Source organism: Gallus gallus, chromosome 14 (assembly GCF_016699485.2).
Source record: "Gallus gallus isolate bGalGal1 chromosome 14, bGalGal1.mat.broiler.GRCg7b, whole genome shotgun sequence".
Lineage (NCBI taxonomy): Eukaryota > Metazoa > Chordata > Aves > Galliformes > Phasianidae > Gallus > Gallus gallus.
Window position 1 is genome coordinate 9551552 of NC_052545.1, and position 20617 is coordinate 9572168.

At 39.9% G+C, this 20617-nt stretch overlaps 2 long non-coding RNA genes across 8 annotated transcripts in view; one reads left to right on the top strand and one right to left on the bottom strand.

Annotated features, from left to right (window-relative positions):
* Positions 1 to 20617, top strand: part of LOC107054633 — a 101854-nt gene that overhangs the window by 53578 nt on the left and 27659 nt on the right. For 4 of the 5 annotated variants that reach the window (XR_006931479.1, XR_006931480.1, XR_006931481.1 and 1 more), the window contains one exon: positions 7580 to 19876. This is a non-coding gene — a long non-coding RNA (uncharacterized LOC107054633). The remainder of the gene's footprint in view (positions 1 to 7579; positions 19877 to 20617) is intronic. The other variant, XR_006931482.1, reaches the window with a different exon arrangement.
* The window catches only part of LOC101751275, a 102310-nt gene continuing 87423 nt past the window's right edge, over positions 5731 to 20617 (bottom strand). For all 3 annotated transcript variants that reach the window (XR_006931483.1, XR_005839761.1, XR_005839762.1), the window contains one exon: positions 5731 to 7668. This is a non-coding gene — a long non-coding RNA (uncharacterized LOC101751275). The remainder of the gene's footprint in view (positions 7669 to 20617) is intronic.

Here is a 20617-nt window from a genome sequence, read left to right on the forward strand (position 1 = left end):
ATCAGCACAAGCTGTACATTGTGATTTCATAACAGCCTATGTATGCTGAAGGGGCTGCAGCCCCTCCATGTGAAGCAGGTGGCAGACCCAACGTTCAGTCCTGCTCACTTGTCCCAAACAATCAACTTATCTATGCAACAGCACTGATGCTCCAGCTAAAGTTCCTGCATTAATTATGTCTGCCTGAACTTACAAGCTTTTAGAGCTATTTTGGGCATAAATTTTGCAAGCTTGCAAGTCAGCCAGGGGTTGTTATTTTTCCTAAGGTACCCAACTTGCAATTAAGTTAAGCTGCCAGATCCTGATCGTTATCAAAACTATTGTTAAATATATAGATTTGGGATGAGGGAGTGAATGACATTTCTGTTATTCAATAAGTACCAGTGTGATTATACTTCAAGACACTTGATGTGCTGGAGTGCTTCTACCTAACCCTCTCAAACAGGACATCATTCAAGTATATCCTTGCTAAGGAGTACAAGAAACGTTGTTCTTCAGTATGTCTCCACTGTATTCCTTGAAAAGTTAAAGGATGGACCAAGATGCATTATACACATTTAAAACCAGTACTTGGTTTACTATCCTATTATCAGCCTCTCCTCATAAAACTTGTGTTCCAGACCCTTCTCAGCCCTGTTGCCCTTCTCTGGACACGCTCCAGGGCGTCAATGCCTTTCTTGTAACAAAGGGCCCAAAACTGAACACAGCACTCAATGTGTGGTCTCAGCAGTGCTGAGTACAGAGGAACTATCACCTTCCTGCTGCTCTTGGCCACATTATTTTTGATGCCAGACAGGATGCCGTTGGCTATCTTGACTGCCTGGGCACACTGCTGGCTCATGTTCAGCCAGCTGATGACTAATATCATCAGAACTTTTTCTTCCATGCAGTTTCCCAGCCACTCTGCCCCAGGGCTGTAGCATTGCCTGGGGTTGCAGTGACCGAAGTGCAGCATCCTTCACTTGGTCTTGTTGAATCTTACACAGTTGGCCTCAGCTCATCAGTCCAGCCCTTACACTGTTTAGGTGTTATGAATAGCTAATGATGCTGTTTTTGGGGCTGTGACAGAGGTATACAATATTTAAAAAAAAAACAAAAAATACACACTAATAACATCACAAATTATATGCTAGAATATACTATCTCATGCAGCAGTGCCTTAATGTGCTTAGAGAATGGTTCAGGTCTCTGTTTTGTTCCTCAATGAAGTGAAATACAGAATCTAGGAAATCTGAACAAAGGACTTGTGGAGAGGTGGAACAGACCTGCGTGTGCTCAAATCTGTGCTTGAGAGTATTTCCCTGAAAGCTGAATGCAGTTCTGTGAGCCTCGGCACATTTCTTTTCTCCTCTCACTTCATTCTGTTTGAGTGTATCTTTCAGCATTTAGAGATAACTGTGCCTGAGTTTTTGTATTAGTAGCCAGTTACCCAAGCAGCAATATGTAACTTGATGTTTATGTATCTTTTTGTTAGTTATTACTGGTGTAGTAGAAAGTGTAGCTTTTATCTACCAAGAATTGATTAGAGGGAATAATTAACACATAGTTCATCAGTATGGAGAAGTGAATGAGTATCTATTTGATATGAGTCTTGATGGATGATTTCATTGCTGGTTTAATCTCTGTCTGGTTTCTGTTTAATCTCTTCTATTGGCTCAGCCAGCGTCTGAGCAGAATTTAAAACATGCTCATTACTAAAACACATAAATATTTGAATATTTTGGTGTTTTAATCTTATCTTTCTTAGGGACTTTGTTTTAAAAAGTATCTTCTGAAATCAAGCCACAGCAGACTTCCTGATTACTCAAAACATAATTTCGTAGCAAAATAAATTATAATAGATCTTTAAACTGAGCTGGAACGAGTTGCTTTTAATAGAAACCTCCTATCTCAAGTTTTCTTTAGAGCAGTCTTGGAAGATAAAATCTGGAAAATGAGCCAGCCTGGAACGGCATCAGGAAATGACTGCCCAGGGACCTGTAGGCTAAAAAGGGAGCCCCTACTAAAAAGTAAAGCCCTTACACTTAGAGGTACTGCGTGTGCATGTCCCAGTGTACAGAGTGAGATCTGCATGCATTTGTCGTTTTTAGGAAGGTGATGTCATTATCGGGCACTTTGCTTTCAGACACCTTTGCTTTCAGAAAGGCCAGCCCTTACAAATTGGGTCATGGAGTTTATGCTGCAGGGGGTTGCTTCTGAGGCAAAACTGAGCAATAGCTCTTTTCATTTTGGATGGCTTCTCTCCTTATTCTTATTCTCTCCATTCTTATTCCCAATATAGATCAGATTCTTTAAAGCAGATGCTTGACTTACAAAAATGCTCAGATCCTCCCATCCCTTACTGAGAGAGGGAAGTGGTTACTATGGATTCTCTGCACAAGAACAGATGTGTTCCAGTATGCTGGGTACTAACCATGCTGCTCTTTGTGCATCTCAGGTTTTTTCAAGTCCAGAACATGACTGGTCATGGATAGCCTGGGTAGGGCTGCTCTGATTTTGGATTCCTCCTGTTTCTCCTTTGCCTACCAGTATAGAGGATACTGGTGACAAACAGTCGCAGAGGTCTGAGTTCTCTTTACTTCTAGGCATTGAAATCTCCTTTCCTCCTCTCCTAGTGCTTGGCCATGTGTCAGATTGATAAATGACCTCCAGACAGTAATGCATTCAGACTGAAAAAGCTATGTTTGGGGCTGGTTCTACACCCAGTATATAAAGAAATCACTGATATGTTTGTGAATTAAGAAAGGGGCTGGGAGACTAAGGCAATATGCAGCAAGAGGGAAGGTGCTTTCAGTAATTATGCCATCTACACATTAACACTGTATTGCAGTCTGCTAGAGGGAAGTGAATGTCAGATTGTAAGCTGGAGTTGGCAGAAACTACTTCTGAAACTTTGGGAAAATCTGAGTGTGGATCTAAGTGTTGTAGCTTGAACTCCCTTCTATATGCAATGTTAGCCAGTGAATCATTAAAACATTTTGACATTCTGCCCATGCAATCTTATTCACTTCAGCTCATTCCTAGCACTTGATTCCATGCTCTGGTATATTAAACCTGAAAAGAATGATGGGGGAGTGGGAATAGTTTCTGGATCATTTCCTCCATCACTAACTTCTATGAAGGCTCTAAATAGAAACAGAGCATACATTGCAGAAGCACATGAAATGTCAGTCCTATAGTGCTGTCATTCATGAGAAACTCAGTGCTGTTATGGTAGTCATGTTTCTAAAACTGCTGTCATTTTGGCATTTCTCTATTTTTCATCTTCGTAGAAAACAGTGGCACTCCTAGAATTGCCATGCCCAATTCAGTGAGACCTTCCATTAAATGCATTAATAAGCTCCCTCTATTGAGTTGCAGCTCTTGAAAGACTTTTAGAAGTAGTTTTATGTATATTGTGTAGTGATTGTATATTGTGTAGTATTAATACTCACAGAGTAAACATGTCACGAGGTCTTACGGGGTAGAAAGACAGCCTAGAACTTAGTTTCAACTCTATTTATACTCTACAAAAGAAAATCTTTTGCGCATCTGAGCTGCCTGGTAAGTGGGCCTCTTATTCTATTCTCCATTATTTCTTCTTATTTGAGATTCACTGCTTTGTTTTCTAAAGCATCACAGTTCATTTCTTTGATAGATGTGTGTGTAAAAAATATATCCATTTGCAAGGACGCTTATTTCATAGGGGTCTTTATAGATCTGTAAATGCCCTCTGTGGGATGCAAAATGATTAGAATTAAGTATTGAAAGGCTTAAGACTGGAGGTTGGGCATAGAGTAGGTTGTTGGTGTGATATCTCTAGAAGATCAGTGAATGTAACTATTTCATAATAATACAAAATAGTGCAGTTGGAGCACACCTGTCCTGTACTCTAAGCAGCATGATCTGCTCAAGAAGCACAATGAAGACAACTTCTCTGCAGTCAGCGTATTCACAGGTTGGGCCCTCAGTCATTGATATTGGCACACTGTGGTGGCAGCTTACTTGCACGTTGATCACGGGGGAGTGATCAGCTTGTTCTTGTATCTTCTTCATGTTGTTGCTGCAAAGTTAGATGGAAATACTGTTTGTTCCTAGCTTTGTTTTTCTTTTGTGGGGAAGTGTTTTACTGCCTGTTAAATGCACTTACTAACAAGCCTATCTTCAGATGCTATAAGAGAGAGAGAGTCTAAACTCAGTGTTTCACTATGCCACCTCTAAGACCGAGGCTCATGGGCTCTGGAATACCAGCCCCCCAGCCTGCATGGGTAGCAGGTTGTGCATGTTGCTGTCCAGTCTCCTTCTGTGATTCTCATCTTATCCCACCTGTAATGTTTGCTTGTGCTTGAGAGGTACACGTGGACCTTGGCTATTTACCTTCTACCAAATCTGCATGTCTACAGGAAGGCTGAGGCAGAGCATGTGTATGAATCCATATCTCCTGATTTTTAAACTAATCTTAATTAGACACTATTTACTATTTAATTGACTAGAAAACACCTTTAGTTTCTTAAACAGCAATCTCCTTCACGTGTGATTTTTTTCTCTTTGTTTGTGCTGTGACATGAACAGGATGGGATGTGCTCAGCACGACATCTGAGTGTATAGAAACACAAAGAATAATGTTTGAAAAATATTATAGAAAAAGAGAACAAGATTCAGAAGATTTAGCTGCAATAAGAGGGCATATCACCTTCCTACCTGACTCTTGGTCTCCTAGGCTTACCCACAGAATAGGCACAATCAAAAGTAGTGCTTTCTTTGCTAGTTAAGACATATTTCTGTGTCTGCTAAACTCCCTAACACATTAAGACCCTAGCACTGTGTTTGGCCTCTTGCTTTCCGTGGTGTGGGCAGAGTAGCTATAATTTCAATGAAATGTCAGAGGAGAATAAAAACAGTTAGAAACGAATGTTGGTTTCTTTATCCTTCTGGGCTTGTGGATGTGTGTAAAACAAAAGGGAGTTCAGTGTTCCTTTCTGGCCACTGACAAGATTATCCTTCCAGAATGACCCACTCAGCAAAGCACTCAGGCTTTAAGCACAGAGCATGGTGACTTCTAGTTGTCAGTTTTTCATCATCTCCAGCTCAGTTTATCTTCCTTGCTGCCCCCATCAGACCTCCCTAATGCATATTCCCTGACCCTGTGGCTTGCTGTCTTGCTTCCCTGTTCCACAGACCTTGTTGTCACCCTAAAAATATGAGCACCCTGTGCTTCCTTTCTAGAGGCTGACATAGTCAGCCTTGCAGACTGACAGGCACTTATTCCCACAGAACACGAGCACTTTCCCTTGGCTGGTAGTGCTTTCTTCCATTCCTCTCTTTTTTTTGTTACCAAAGCGCTCCTTTTTCCCTTTTCTGGAACAGCTTCTGTCCTCACCCTGTTCCACCAAGGACCTCTTTAGTGGACAGTCACCACATTCCCTTGCACTGTTGTCTGTCCTTGTTCTCGTTGCTCATCTCATTGTCCCTTCTCATAAGTTATTTTGAATGTATGGTACAGTTTAAAGCTTCCAAACAAGCTGGTTGTGCAGACTTTTGTCCTTAAATGATAGCCATGTATTATCCTTTGGGATGGGTGAACTATTTCCCTTGTCTAACTGGAGGTATGGAAGTTTTGTATGCAAACACAGCTGTGAATATATCGTATGGATTCACACCTCCCCTGATTCAGGACAGTTCATGCCCAGGTACAAGAGTATGATGTTTTAGAAAAGGAGACCCCCCCTGGACAGAGAACCTGTGCAGATATAATTTGTCATATGCATTTTATTTGCATGTTAATCCTCGTGGATGCTTTGTATCAGAACATTTCTTTATTAACAAACTGAAGCATGTTTGCAGAGCAAGGAGTATTAAAACATCTTAAAGCTTCAATGTATCAAATACTTTGAAATTGCAAAATATTTTACTCTTTCAGTCCTTTTTGGTCTTTCTTAGTTCTTTCAATTTTAATGCATAAGAACAGTGATAATCACAATGAAGGGCTGCTTTCAAAAACATTTTTACAGCTTTACTAAATGTCAGAACTTGGCCTTTCACAAAATGGTACTCATATTCACAAGTTTATTTCCAGTAAATTAATTTTATCTTTTATGGTGGACATCACTTTAAGTCTTCCAAAGCACTGTAATTTCATTATAACACTTTTCCTTTCCAACAAAGTTGATTTCAACTCACCTTTATTTACTGACTGGTCATGTCTTTGCTTGTTGTGTATTTGTTTTACAGAAAGTGCTGCTGGCATTTACTGTGACCTCTGTTTAACTATTCCATGCACCAGTTAGTAGGTTGAGTTGTATTACTAATTTCAGGTTGTAACTTGATTGAAGTGGTACAAGTTAAAAATAGACCTTTTTGTCTAGGGGACAAGACCTGAAAACGATGAAGTAAAATGCCTTGAACACTTATTAGAATGCTGGATTAAAATTAATTCTGAGATTCATGAATAAAGCAACTGTACCTATTAACTCTCTCTCTCTCTCTTAAGAGACAATAACTATACAAGTAAATCTCTGAAGGTTCTTTGAAATTGTTGCCCACAGTCATTTGCAGTCAATACTTCCGTGAGGTCTCAGCAGAGTTCTGTCCTACTTAAGAGAGAGGTCCAAGCTCTTTGAGGCAGGATGACTTCCAACTTATGCCCTTAGGAATCTACATTTGATTTTGTTGGAAGTATGCTATGGGAACAAGAGCCAAAGCAGTTGTGACACACATTCATTAGTAAAGTCTTTTATAACCCTTTTCTTAAGTCATCTCTGCATTTCCAAATGTGTCGCTGCTGTGAGCAACTTTATGAGAACGAATTCAAAGCCAGCAACCAATGGCTTAGACAACTTCAGCTGAGGTTCAGCCTCACTAATTTCAGAACCCCCCATTTACCAAGTGGTCAGTTTGACTTCAGTGTTTTCTAAACACAGCCTTAGAGAGCTTGAAGGAGCAGGAGAGGAAAAGGAGTTGTTTCAACTTAAAATATTTTCAATTATCATTAAGAATTTGTTAGAACAATTCAGATACATCCTGTTTTCTCCTGATTTAGTTGTCTTTTTTTTTCCCCAAAAGAACAATTTGAAGTCAACTCTATTTAAGTATCCTCAAGCCTGCATATGAAATGCTCCTTGCTAGGCCTCCTTTGTAGCTTCCATATCTCTTCATTGCAGCAAAGTGGTATATAAGCTAGCAAAGCTGGATGCTTGAAGCCATGGTTATGTGGAGTTCCACATGTGACCATGTTGCTTGGGAGGCAAAATACAACCTACTTGGCATTAAAGTGCTGAGCTCCCTGTGCCACTTTATCCTGTTGTAAGTGCTAGAGCTGCCTGTTTCAAACTCAGCTCATGATTGTCTGCAATCCATTGCTGCCACATTGCAGTGCCTGTAAAATAATTGAAAGCTACTGCTCTTGTTCTTCACTCTGCAGAATGAAACTCCAAAAGAGTGCAAAGTTCTGTTGTGCAACTGAAGAAGTGGCTAAATGATTATGTAGCATAGGTGTAAAAATCACTGTGCTATTTGTTATTGTATCTATCTCTCATGCACTGAAAATATTGAGATATTTCCATGGTTGGGATGTGACCAAGAGTTCCTTTTTCCCTTACAGAGGCAAGAGATGCACACAGCTTCACTTCTGGTATCCTTGCTTGCTCATCTAGCCATTGTCAAGGCAGCTGTCATCCGGGAGCCCTGGAGCTGCAATGCAGAAGTAAGTATCACTACCTTCAATTTTACAGATCAGAAAACTGAAACAGAAATGTAAAATGAATCACTTCAGATCTACTTTTCTTGTGGTGCCATCATTTATAATGTTCAGCTCTGATCCGCACAAGTTTATCTATTTGACCCTAGTGCTTTTCTGCCCTTTTGGGGGGCATTTCTTTGATCACTGTCAGCGTATATCCTCTGACAGAGCCCTGTTAGATTTGCACAGTGGGGAGATAAAACAATGAGTGTGTAAGTACAGACATGTAGCTCATCACAATGACATGGCAGTAATGCACTGAGTTCAGCTCACCCTGGAAGATGGTCTGATCCTTGATAGATTTATCACAGCCAAAGACGTGATTACCAATCCCACTGCAGATTTCTTCTAAGTTACTACTTTTCTTAAAGGCACAACGTGTCCCAATACTTTCTGTTAGAATTGTGAATACTTTTGTTTCTTCTTGAAGACCCAATGGATTTTTTTCCATAAACATTTCTGAAGCCCTTTGATTCTGGGAGGCCATTCCAGCACATATAATTTTCTCAAAATCTTAATCACTTTACAAAAGCAGTTTTTCTACATCTCTGTGCCCAGAGACACTGCTGATGCCCCATCCCTGCAGGAGGGTTGGAACTAGGTGATCTTCAAGCTCTCTTCCAACCCAAGCCATTCTGTGTTTCTGCAATATTGTGCAGTTGCAAATATTCCTGTTGAATGCTTAATTCTCTGTAGTATTCCAACTTAGATTTCATCAAAGCGAGTAGAAAAATTGAAGTTAAGTTCCTGTTACACATAAAAGTGAAGAACATAAGGGTTTTTAAAAAGAACATATGGATACAAATGTACATATTTAAACAAACATGTTCCAATCAGCTCAGATTTTTCTTTTCTTTCTCGTGTGATCAAAATGTGATAAGACACGGTGGATACTGAAGTCCCTACAGGGCCAGATCTGAGTCTTGCAAAAGATGTTAGGAAAATTTCCAGTGATTTCTCTGAGTCTCAGACCAGATCTTTGTTGTTGCGAAAACATCGGTGAACAACAATTCATCTATGTGCAAAACTCCTGTATATAGTTCCAGATGCCAAAAATTCTCTATGCAATTTCAATTCTATTTTGAATGTGTACTTCTTCCGCTAAATGACTTATTACCTATGCAAAATAACCTTAACAAAATGCAAGAAATGTACAACCAGGACAGTGAATCTGTAGAGATGAGAACATGAACAGAAAATTTGCCATGGAAATGAACATTGATTTTTATGCTTTCTATTTTTTTTCTGATGCAGTTCTCAGAGAATAAATAGGAGACTCAGTTTTAAAGGGAACGGTGCTAGTCAGCTTATACACCGCTTTCTGAGATCCTTCTCTCAATGTATAGGGAAATAATTCAGTTACTAAGTACCTTAGTGTCTCCAGAGTTACAGCAGCTATGTGAGATGAGAATCTGTTCCTGCAGTATGTCTTTAATATCAAACATTCAGACAATTCAAGATTTTAGCACTGGAATATCCAAATCTCATAAAGATGAGTAATGCTATGATTGCAGATGTCTTCTGTGGTGTTCGTGTGCTGCTTGTTTGTGGAGAAGGATCATTTTTATACCTTAAGAAAGAATAGCCATCTCCCTGAGGTACCTTCTAATGATGCCACAAGCGCATTGCAATACGTAGTTAATGGCAGCTTTGTATTGATAATGGACTTCTATGAATCATGAGGAGCATTAAAAAGAAAACACTTTCTTATCTGTATGTTCAGATGCTTTCTAATTGCTCATGTGTATTTCAAATAACTTTGCAATTCCTTGTATTGCATTATTCAGATTTCCTAGTGTCTCACAGAAAAATAATTGAAACGCAACCAAAAGATTTGCACACCATTATGGGGAATACTTTGTTCTTCACATTCTTTATCTTGTTAATAAAGGATAAGAACGTGCACATGTACATCGCCCTCAATTTTATTTTCTACTTTCAAATGTAGCTATTTTTCACCTGTAATAGGTTGTAGATGTACCAACTTCTCAATAACAGTAGAACTGAGGGGAAAAACATAGAGCGTTAAAACAACAAGAAAAAATATTGAGTATTTTCTGGTGAAGCAGATTGTGTTAGAAACTATCATTCAAATTCCAGTGAGAGCTGAGGACTTCCCAGATCTCACATTCTCAACACAGACTGTAGGGCTCACTGTTTCCTGTACTGCACAGTCCTGGGGATGTTCTACAGCTACTGACAGCTATATTTGAAGTGCTGGAAGATTTAAAGGAAAATAACTTTATAAGAACACTTGTATTGTTCATCTTAATATTTAAGCTAAAATGTCCCTTGTTTTCTTGTGGGGAAAAAGAACATGAATGGAAAGAAAAGAGCATGTGATAGGTGCCATCTGTTCTCTCTTTCTCTCCCCCTTGCTCTCCCCTCTCCCATATTTTTCCTTTAAAAAATATATATATATATATATATTTATATATTTATATATATATAAATTGAAATTGGTAACTGTGGTTACCTGCCAGGCCTCTTTCAGGGAACAAAGTGAGACAGAAGGGTAGCAGGACTGTGGGTTGCCTGAGGGCCTAGGGATGAAATCTCACTTCTGTGCTAGATGGTCACAACTCTTGGCTATTCAGTCATGAGACAGCAAAGGCTTTCAAGGATCAACAACAAATTTATGGTAAAGCAAAAGCAAGAAAAGATATGAGGAGTTTCCTGCAAGAGGATATTTCCAACATGAGCTTGTCCATCCACTGCTGCTGGAAAAGACAAATTTGCAAAATTTCAGGCTCTCAATAGGTCATCCGGTCTTCCTCCTACAAACAGAATATCTGCTCTGGTCCTGACAGTTGTTTGTCTAGTCAGTACTCAAAGATCACCATTGATGGAGATCATTCTGCCTCCAGGCAATCTGTATTCTATATCTCTTTTCCTGAGAGATTTTTCTTTGTATGTGTCTTGAATATTCTGTGTAGCTGCTACTTGACCTATTCACTGAGGACATGGAAAAGATTTTTTCTTTTTTCATAAGGAGTTTGCAAGTCAACACACCTGATGGTTTTTTTTGTTGTTGTTTTTTTGTATCTTGCATTTTTCAATGTGTGATGTGTACCAATAAGAGCAATAATGGGAGTTCAGATCTGAAAACAGTGCCTGACTCTACTGTACCATCAATTGTCAGCTGTGGATGCTAAAAGACCTAAAAGTTTGAAGTTCAGACTGGAGTTCAGATGGTGTATTTTGGCTGGGGTCCAGCATTACTAGAAATCCATCTTGACGTAGAGAGAGCAGCCGTAACAAGCTGGGCTGATGGGCTGCCAGCCAGGCTCTTCTAAAGTAGTGGAAGAAACCTGTTTCATGAGTTGGGTATAAACTATGTAACAGAGCCAGAGACAAAATGCATCCCAACATTAATGTCCAGGATTACCAGCTGCTCACACAGCTTGTCTGGGGGCATCCAGAATGCCAGGAAACGCCTGGTAGCTGTTGTATATAGACATATTCTGTGAGGCACAAAGAAATTGCATCAAGGACTTTCAAACTACAAAACATCAGAAAATGCTACGAAATACTTTTGGAAGTCAAAAACACTTTGAGGAGTAATCTCGGCCTCATAGGACAGCATCCATGATGCTGGACACTTGGTTCCCATTCCAGTTTTTGCCACTCAAGTATGGATGCAAAATACAGAGGCATATTGTCTGCTGTCATAACTCATCTGCGAAGCAGATGTTTCTTTTGGGGGAATTATTCATGCTAAAGATCACACTTCAAAGTAAACAATAATTGTCATTTGTTGCCTGTTAAAAAAAGAAAAAAATGAAAGCTGGAAATCAAACTAATGAGTACATTTCCTCAAGGGAACAGACAGAACTGGGAATATGATCATTTTGCAAAGCTTCTGATAAATACATAGGTTGCTCTGAAAGAAATGCTGCTTTATTTCTGTGGCAACTACACTGGATGCAAAGAACACGATAACACTGATAGAGCACATTTTCAGCTACAAAACACTTTTTCAACATAGTCACCACCATTAGCTGTGTATTTTTGCCAACTATGAAGAGGACTCTGCGTGCTGTGCACAAAAAATTCTGCACAAGCAGATGTGACCCACTGTTTCACACCTGTTACGGTGGCATCACTGCTAGGAAAATGTTGCCTATGCGGTCCGTCTGAATAGATGGAAGTTGGAAGGCACCAATTCCAACTGTGTGGTGGGACAGTCCAGCCAAGATTGTCAATGTGTTCCATGGTCTTCAAACAGGTACAGGGCCTGGCATTACTGGATTGTGAGAGAAATGTTGTCGTCTTCTCTGGCCTGACTCTATTAGTTTGAGCCCCCAGCTCAGTGAGCATTGTGATGTAGCAGTCAGGATCTGCACTCTACCTTAGCTTTGTGAACCCAGTTCTGGATATAACATGTCTCAATTTACACAGGCCAGGAAGTCTGCAAAGAGAGTAAGCTACAGTAGATTTTCTGATGAGCCACTGCTTTACAGCCTCCTGGTTAAGACTTCATTTCAGGAAGCTAATATGACTTTATAAAAACCAAAAGTAGCTGCATTCGAACTTACTATATGGTTTATCCCACAGGACAGTTCTCAACTACCTTGAGTCAAGTACAGGATGAATGGTGTTCTCTAAGAGTTCATGAATAACATGGGAAACCAGACTTGTCATATGGTTCTGGGACTCAGACACTGTGTCTCTACTAATAAGTTAAATGGTGCCAAGGAACGTTCCCAGGAGCTGGACCCAGTCTGTCTGTCTGTGTAGCTGCACTGCCAGAGCGATCCTTTTGCCATAGAGATGCAGACCTCTATTTTGATATTTGATATTTTGGATTTGCTGAATGACCACAGCCAACAAAATTATTTCATCAGCTAGTTTCTGACCTTTAATATCTGACCATATATTTTAAAGTGTGAGAGATACCTATTTTACATTTACTCCAGCTCCATAAGGAATGCTGTACGGACAGGAATTCAGCAGAAAATTTCCACTTATTTACCATTTACTGTCACTGAAATTCAAGAAGTTATTTCAAAAAATGAGGAAAAAATACTGTGATTTCTACTATTTGTTTCTTCTTGGAAGTTCCATGGATCATTTATCAATGAACAAAAGGCTAATTAAAAGGCTAGACCTAGTGCAATTACTTTGATGAACTTTGAGAGTGGTTGTTTAATGCCATAGCCTTCATTATGTTATGCTAAATATGTTCTCTGCAAGTTTGCATCCCAAAGATGATGCTGTTTTTGTTGGACTAGCTTGAGGAAAAATGCTGTATGTTTGAGCTCTTGGGATGAGTGTCTTACTTGGAAGGTAGGAAGAAAATGTTGATGTTCTCTGGATTTGTGTGTGTTAAAGCTGACAATTCAAGACGTGTCTGTGGTAGTTTTATTCCTTAGCTCCTAACAGAAACCTGTCTCCCTGAGCTGATTCCAGATTTATAAGCACAGTGTGTACATTGTTACAGCACAGAGCGCAGGATAATTAAACAGCTGCTTAGCACTGAGCTCCTTCATTCTTCAATAAGCAGATGTTTTGTCTTGTTGCTGATTTCAAACAACCCACGATAACATACTATATGCATAGCATTACTCATATTTTTAATATTTTGGTGCTTTCCTATCCAAAGATCAAAGCTCCATGCCCCATTACATGAGGTTCTGCACAGGCCGTTAGCACAGAAGAGATCTTAAGTGAGTGCCAATCAGTGCGTCTCCACTGAATCCAGGGGAGCAACAGCAGTTCGCGCTGGCTGACATTTCCCTTGCAGATGTCAGACGAGATGCCATGATTTACATACCAATGGCGGTGAGTGGGAGGATGAAGTAACAAGAGGAGCAGAAATGTGCAGGGATGCAGAAGTCGGAGCTTGCCATTTGCCTTTCTCCTGCAGCTGAACAATGGCAATCTGAGTTATTCATTCCCATCCACCTCTTAACAACAGGATTCGCTTCTGATGATATCTTGTGGCCTTTTGAGTATGTTAGCAGAGGAACTAGATTCTTTTCTGTATTTGCCTTCTGTGTTATCAGACACAATAAGCAATTCCCAAAAGGCAGATGAGGTGAATAAAGCAAAGTATCAGGTTAAATGATGTATATTCCTTATCCATTTAGGAAGGTGTTTATGCATCGTCGTTTTATGCTTTGTATTTGCTGGATTTATGAGTGGCATTTGTGTGCAGAGCCATGAAAGCAGATGGAGCCCCGAAGGAGGAGCCCTTCTATCCCACCCAGTTTGTGGTCTCCCTGTCTGCTGCTGAAGCTGCTTCCTGGGGCAGTGCGTTCAGCTGCTAAGAGCGTGTAAATAGAAGGAGAAATATTATAAATGTCAGGAAGTGGCAGCCAGACTGTTCCAAGGTTGCGTACTGCGTGCTTGTGAAGCAAGATGGCCTGACTCCATTATCAGTGTTGTCCATCAAACGCTGATTTCCAAAGGTCTGTATCTTCCACTTACTGATATTTCCATTTGTGTACTTCACTGGGAAGAGTTTCAGACAATGTTGATAATTTTGGACTTCCTGATCCTTAGGAGGAATAAATTTGCCCTGCTAGGGAACGCACTGTTCCTATCCCTAACTGAGTTATACGCATTCGTACGTAATCTCAGTATAACTATAATGGGAATACAATTTATACTTTAATTTATGCTTGTTCTCTGGTTGGGAAAATGCCCATGAACTGTGAGGAAGCAGATCTGCTTGTTCTATAGATAAACTGTTGTTGTATGTGGTTCACATCCTGCATTTTTATGTATCGTTCCAATTCCTCAGCTGTTTCCAATTCATGTACCTTTCTGAAAGTGAATGAAGCAGCTGTGCCAAATTCAGAGCCTGGCTGAGTCCAGCTTCATGTCTGGAGGAGCTGAATTTCCCAAGGCTGGTGCTTCACCATTAACTGATGCAGAAGAAATTAGAATTCCTCTTTCCCTTTCACATAATGGCAGAATTCTGAAATTATTGTGTAACATGCCCTTCCTCCCATTACACGGTCTTCATTCTGTTCACCATTATTTTTAATAGACCAATTTTCTCTCTTGCTTTTCATCCACCGAGTCTTTACTATTATTATCATCAAAGTGTCTGTGGGCTGCCAGCATTTGATATTTCATTTCACTGATTTAATTATGTCTGCAGCCTGTTCTGGGGCTGTTTATTTTTATAGATCTCCGAATCCTCTTCTTTATCAAATTGTTTACATCTGAATCCATTTGTTCACTGTTTATATGTCACTTTGCAATTGTATCCTTTTGTACTTTGCATTTGTTCCTGAGGGGTGTTTTAGTTTGATCAAATTTTACAACTTTGCAGGCAGACAACTAAAAGGAGATCTTCCTATCTAGGGGTGAAAGGCAGCTCTGGACACAGCTAACACCATCTGCTTTTTCACTTTATGCTTCCTGTGGGCATATGTGAGCATGGAGCCACGTCTGTTACCAGCTATTGGGAACTGACAGCTCATGGGAAGCTGGCAGAGTGTTAGATTAAAGGAAGAGATGTTTTACACACCTTGCTCTTCCATGTGCAGTTTACATAGGGTATAAATACATAGGTAATGTAGGGTATATGTAAACAGGGTGTTTACTGAGCTTAGTTTAGTTTCCAAAGAATGGAGGTTCTTTGGCTCTGGGCAGCCTGGTCTAGAGGCTGGCAACCCTGCCTGTGGCAGGGGGGTTGAATATAGATGATCTTTGAGGTCTTTTTCAACTTTTCAACCCAGGCCATTCTATGAGTCTGTGACGCTTTACTGCAGAGGGTTGCAGAAGAGGATGACAGCTTTGAATTTTGCTGACTGACCTCCTGTCACTGCAACTACTTTAGTAGTGGTGATGCACGTATGCGTGCACGTGCTGTAGTTCTGTTGAGTTTCTTGCTTCTACTATAATTAAGAGTCCATAAATAAGTGCTTCTAATGCACTTGACTAGAGAAAGTAATTGCTATTTAAATGGATAATTTATTGTGTGCTAATTAAAAGCCCAATAGGTGAGAACATTTTAATGAAATGTAACTTAACTCAATAAGGAGGTTTTTAATAATCATTAGTTGCCTGAAATATACCTGATGCAGCAGTTCTCTAATGACAAGCTCTAATTGATGTTTTTAACATGTATTTATTGTGGATAAATTGCTATTTTGTTGTATATCTCTCTTTCCCTGTCTTTCAAATGCACAGCTTCCCAGCTGGAGGCCCCATTGTGCCTTATTACAGTCTATTCTTCCCTGCTTTGGCAACCCCTTTTGCTGGTCAACTCATCTCAGTTACACTCGCATGAAGCAGGATGTGAGCAAACAGATGTGGGGAGCTGCCAGTTTCTACCAAAGAAAAGGTGCTAGCTTTTAATTTCAGTTGACTATTAGAACGTACAGTAGAGATCTGCCTTCTTTCCCTGTTTGACTTACAGTATGAGGCAAAGAAACCCTCGAAGTGTCCAGGGTTCCAAGTGCTCATCTTAGAGCAGAATGATTATGCAAAAATGGTAAACCTCAGTGTCTCTAGGTAATAAATTTCACTTTCAAAGAAGGAAGCTTAAGAACAGGCTGGAAAGTGAATGTGCCTCACACAATGGAGCAGCGTGCCAGCTTTGTTTGAATTGAGCAACCTGGAAGAATCTGAGCTGGGAACAAGTAGCATCTGATTTAAGGACTGAGAGAGTAGATGGCTGATTTTCTTCGCAAAAATAGCATGAGAAAGCTGTACTGACCTTTCCAGGATGAGAGGTAATGGCTTAAATTGCCCCAAGGGAGGTTCAGGTCAGATATCAGGAAGAATTTCTTCTCAGAGCAATGAGGCATTGGCACAGGCTGCCCAGGGAAGTGATGGAGTCACTGTCCCTGGAGGTGTTCAGGAGAAGCATAGATGTGGCACTGAGGGACCTGGTTTAGTGGACACGGGGGGGAATGGGTTCGTGGTTGGACTGGGTGATCTTAGTAGTCTTCTCCAGCCTTTATGATTCCATAATTTCACTGTGCTTTTCTGGTGTCTTTTTCCAGCACTGGGCAATGACTGTTCTTATGTTTCTGAGAATTTAAAGAATGGTCTTCTGAGACTGAAATGCACAGGACGTAGAGCGGAGGCTGTTAGTAGCTCTGGTGGGATGGGGTAACCCTTAAAAAGTCACTGCACTTTCCTGGGCCTCCTTTTCCCCCACTGTTAAATGGAGATAACTACATGTTTCCTTCATGAAGCCATTTGGTATGTCTTGTTGAAAAATCTATATATAAGTGTTCATCATTTTTGTCACTCAGGCACTGATATAGGAATTTCTGGAGCACTCCTACATGTTGAGAATCACACTGATACTGTGGATGAGAATATTAAATTCTGGTGCTGAACCTGGCTAATTTGAAAATGACGTATTTTTCTAGAGTGATGCCTCAGATGCATCTTATATAAGAAAATGAATTACATTTATAGCTAGAAAGGACTGCAGGATTTTATGATCATCTCAGCACTCCTGTATTTAGTAAATTATCTTGTGTTTGATTATGACAGGGTACCTCTTGGCTTATGTCAAAGTTCTTGTTTCCTGGAGTTCTCCCTGTTTCCTGGAAACTAAACTCTGGTGGAAAGCATTTGTTACTTTGGTTGTTTTTTTTTCTTTTTCTTTTTTTGGTCTGATTTGTTTGTTTGGGTTTTTTTTTTTTTTTTTTTGTCTTTTAAGTCTAAACAACCCATTGGTCCTACAGCTCTTTGGTTCCTGCCACTGAAAGGAGATACCCATAGATTAAATAGTTAAATATGAAACCCCCTTGGGGTTTGATCTGATGAAGATGATGCTTATTTAGAGAAGGAGCAAATACTTTAACAAGTACTATCCTGATGAACTATCTAACTTGACTTCTGAGAAGTAACTATTAAATGGAGAGAAGAAACCATGAAATGTAAGAGCGAGTTTGAATGCTGGTATCATAATCTGATCGTAGTCATGCATCATAATTAAATGTTAATTTAATTGTGGGCTTCGGATGTCATGTTTGGAATTCTCAGTTTCAATCCAGTTTTTATTAAACAATGAAGAACCTTCTGAAGGATTCAGAATAACAGTTCAACAAATCAAGTCAACAAACAGGGATCCACTTTAAGGTAAGAAAGAGAAAATAGTGGGCAAAAGCTGATAGAGTGCACTGGATGCAGGCAGAATAGTCAGAGGAAAACCAATAGGGCATGATTTGGAGAGACAGTATCTTTCACACAACCAATAGCATTTGGAGAAAATGAACAAGCTTTCAAGCACTTAAATGCTTCCGCAGGTCTGGCAAAGAAAACAAAAAACTTGAAGCTTTGTCCGTCCTGTAAAGAAATTAGCGTTTAACTTAAGATAATCACCTGGACAATTAGGGAGACAAAAAGGTGAACTCCTTAGCCATAACGGAGCATCTGGGGATACAAACAAAAAGTCAAGAGTTAATGTGCCCCTGCAAGCCAGAGAGAGAGGGAGTGGGAGCTTAGAAAGAGCTCTTGGGAAAGGTGGGTACCACCAAACCGTTGCCTCTGCTGGCTCCACGGGTTTTAGTGCCTGGGAGAACTCTGAATTTAATGTCCCAAATATTTGAGTAGTGTCCTCTGGGGCAACTGGTACATTAGGACTCAGAAAATTAATTGCCAGACTTGCACCTAATTGTACAACAAAGCAGTAAACCAATTCTGGAAAACCACAGTGAGGACTAATTCAGAAGTGTCTTAACACAGAATACGAAGAACGTTCTTTCCTCCTCTCAGCTCCAGATTTCTACCCCAAATGTTAAAGAAGAAACCTTAAACTTGTCTGAATTACAAGCAAAACTGTCAGCCTCCCTCAAAATGGGGAAAGAAAGTACTTCTGAAATGCTTATGCATTATATAACATGTACCCATATATCATTTATACGGACATTAGCAACTTGTGTTATTTCCTCATTTTGGAGGTGATGCATTAAAAGTGAAAATGCCACTACTGCCATTTTCTTCTTACATAAAGCAGCTTTGTGTCTACAGTGCCTGTGTGCAGATCTTCTCCATGATTTTCAAAAAGCTGATTGAAGGCCATTGCAGTAGCTTGGGTAGGGTGGCCAAACAGATGAAGATGGCATATAAAGAGCCTGGTTGGCAGCAATGCCAATTTCATGCACATGCCCTGCCTTGATTAAAGTAGAGATGTTTGCATATGTCTTGTGTCCAAAGGCATTTTTGATGCACATCTCCTGCTGAGCCAGCAAAGCTCCTCTCACGCCTATTGCTTTTGCATAGCAGATACACATTAATGGAAGCAGTCAGAGCATGCATCTACCTGGTTCATAATTTGCACATCTCTGGAAATATCCTTAAAATGCAGACGAAGTTTAAAAAGAAATAGTAGAGAGTTGCAAAAAATCCAGATTAACAGTTGAAAGTTGAAATAGTTTATCCTCTTACACAGGGGTATTAATTACAAAGCGTATCTTCAGTCTCATTTGCAGAGTTTCCCTTTCGCTATCTGGAACCTGAAGCAGTAGATTAATGAGAGAGGCTGGGAAGGTGCCACCTTGTAAGGAGCTGCATGGAAACGAACCACTTAAAAGGCACAAACAAGTTTTATTGCAACTGTCAAACCTAGGAACCATGTAATGTCCTACTATAGAATATACTGTAACTAATGAACTATTTACACACATTTATTGTGCTGTTGTGTTTTGTTTTCAGATGTCCATATGTAAGAAAACATTTTGAATTTTCTGCTAAAGATATCCAAATTAACATCTAAAGGAGTTTTTCCCCCCTTTTTATATTGTCTCTGGGTTATATGGGTGCTGCGAGGCTGCTCAGCCCATTCTGTAGAGATTCCTGCATAAATGTTATTAATAGAGTGCAGGAGAGGATGATAGATATGAGTCTTACAGAAATGAAGCTAATACTGAGACTCACTGTTTTCATTTCCTTGTGCTTTTGCATTTCAATTTCATAGCACTGAAACTCTTGGTGGGCATAGTGTAGATGGATGGGTTGATGGTGGAACTGGAAGATCTTGGTGGTCTTTTCCAACCTTTATGATTATTTGACTCTGTGACTTCAGAGAGGACAAAACACCACTCCTATTCACAATGAAGGAGCCACCTCCGATAGCAAGGCTTTGCCACCACCGCGGGACACCGAGTGCCGTGAGCGGTGCTGAACTGAGCAATGAGGAGGAGATGGCTGCACACATAGCATGGAAGCTTTGACTTTATGGTAAGTCAGATCTCTTAATATTGTTTTACTGTATTTTTTGAGCTTCATGTTTAATTCAGGTCGAATCTGATCTACAAAACAGAGCTGTTATGTAGCGCACATACCAGATACACGAAGCGCGGTTTTAGCATAGCTCTGACCTAGTTACTTCACGCAATGTTGTCTGAAAGCAAAAATTGAAATCCCTTATCTAAACAAAAATGAGCCTTTGTTCTCCTGCTTATTGTGGCATTTTGTGTGTATTTGGTTTCAAAGACTGATAAAGTTTACTATTCTGAATCTTTCATGGGCATCATAAAGGCTTTTCCCTTTTGGTAACCAACCCAACAGCGCTCTGGAGAAATGCATGTCTGCCATTTGAGATATATGGAGCAATCCTGACAAATCTGATGGCTGAAATTACTTCTTATTATCTTTTTAATAATACTTTTCAGCTAGAATTGGTGAATATTAACAAAACATTAAAAATAGCTTCAAGTGTTTAAAGAATTACTCTGTTTCTGATACTGCTGTCATAAACAACAGATGAGGTACTGGCAGGAAAGAACAGGAAAACCAAAAACTGAGATGTTGAGATGTTGGAAGGACTCTTAGAATATAGCTGTGCTTCTCTTTCTAAAATGGTTCCACATTCCCACATGCATCTCTTCATATATAAGTATCTGTCTCTGTATGTATGCATACTAAAAGATTGTGAATATGAGAGGAAAAGAGAAATTAGGCTGCGGGAAAAAAAAAGTG